Consider the following 2,053-nt stretch of genomic DNA (forward strand, 5'->3'; position numbering starts at 1 on the left):
CCTCCTGGTTCATTCACACTGGTCTCCTTTCAGTCACAACCTACCTGCAGCCAAGTCGAGATGATCAGAGAGCCAGCACTAGGGCTCTGCCCTGGGGGCTCACAGCGCAGCCCTGGGGCATTCGTGCTCACGGAGGAGGCAGGATCCTTCAGCTGGGGCTTCCCTGTCACAGAGACCTTGTCATGGGTGCTCAATCAAGGGGTAGTGGGTCATGTTTCCACCATGGATCTAAGGACTCTCTCTTTCCCTTTCCTTCTTCCTTCCCCTCCTGACTCCCAACCCAATGCTGAGAGAATTTGTCGTCTTATATTATTTTTTTATGATCTAAATTATTACCAAAAGAGAAAAAAATCTTTTGTTAATATATCTACTAACTTCTCATTATCAGAAAATACTGAGTCTCAAAAAAGTTGAAAGAAAATATAAAATTATCTTTCTGATCTGGGTAAAAGAAAAAAGATAGAAAACCCATAGAATAAAAAATAAGAGATTTCAAGTTTTCTGTAACAAACATTTATTGAAGCCTCCTTTTGGGGTGTAACTTAATCCTCACCACCACTCACAGAAAGGTCTCCGTGATCACCTTTCCTTTACAATGAGGAAGTTATAGCTCACAGAGCCCTGCCCAGAGTCACAAAGTTAATATGTGACAGAGCTGGCATTCAAACTCAGACCTTTGAACTTCATCATACTGTGTTATCACGGGGCTTTACAGGATTATCGATATTGTCATTACAAAAAACACATCAAGATAATTTCTCACTCTGAGATGATTATGATTTCACTCCAAAGCCCTTATGAAATATTTCACTGTATCTGGTGCTATTCTGAGTCCTGCTCATGGTAAATTAGAATGCAGTCAAGCATAGGCATTAGCTATTTACCACAGTCAGTCCTGAGAAAAAGAAATATTTTTTGTTATATTTTAAATGTTGAGTTTTTATTGAAAACATTCCCCTCCGTTGTACTATCCAGACTGAAGAGGCAGTCAGCAAAAAGAAACCTGTGCAATCATTTTAAAGAATTACAGAGTAAGATGAAGATGCCATCAATAAGATGACAGAAGTGGACATGTCTTCTTTATTGTCAGTCTTAGTTTAAATACTTGGCAGCTCATCACATGTTTGAGGTTTCCTGAGTGCTCAGAGCATGTGTGTGGTAATTGGTGCTTCTACTCCTCTTTAGTCGACTTGGGTTCACATATTCAGCCTATATGCTTCCCTGATAGCTCAGTTGATAAAGAATCCGCCTGTAATGCAAGAGACCCCAGTTCGATTCCTGGGTCAGGAAGAACTGCTGGAGAAGGGATAGGCTACCCACTCCAGTATTCTTGGACTTCCCTTGTAGCTCAGTCAGGAAAGAATCTGTCTGCAATGCAGGAGACCTGGGTTTGATCCCTGGGTTGGAAAGATCCCCTGGAGAAGGGAAAGGCTACCCACTCCAGTATTTTGGCCTGGAAAATTCCATGGAGAAGTCCATGGTGTTGCAAAGAATTGGACACGACTGAGCGACTTTCACTTCATTTCACTTCACATTCAGCTTATGGGAGCCTCAAAGCAAAAAGAAGAGAAATGAATTCTAAAAGACATGAATGCGTTCCCTTGAAGAGCTTACAGTCCCTTTGGGAAACCAAGACAAAAGCATAGGGAACAGATATTTAATCCAAGCAGCATCTTTGTGGAGCAGTGAACCTGGCTAATATGATGGGAAGATGTTGAAGAGGTGGGAGGACCAAACTGGAGAGAAAAAATGAAGCCCTAGTGAGATGGTTCTTTAAAAAAAGTTTTATCGAAATATAGTTGACCTAAAATGTTGTGTTACTTTCAACTGTACAGCAAATGATTGATAAATGTGTACATGCATGTATGAGTGCAAAGTCACTTCAGTCATGTCTGACTCTTTGCGACCCTGTGATTGTACCCTGCCAGTCTCCTCTGTCCATGGAATTCTCCAGGCAAGAATACTGGAGTGGGTTGCCATGCCCTCCTCCAGGGGATCTTCCCGACCCAGGGATTGAACCCGAATTTCTTACATCTGCATTGGCAGGCAGGTT

This window comes from Cervus elaphus, chromosome 19 (assembly GCF_910594005.1).
Source record: "Cervus elaphus chromosome 19, mCerEla1.1, whole genome shotgun sequence".
Classification (NCBI taxonomy): Eukaryota; Metazoa; Chordata; class Mammalia; order Artiodactyla; family Cervidae; genus Cervus; species Cervus elaphus.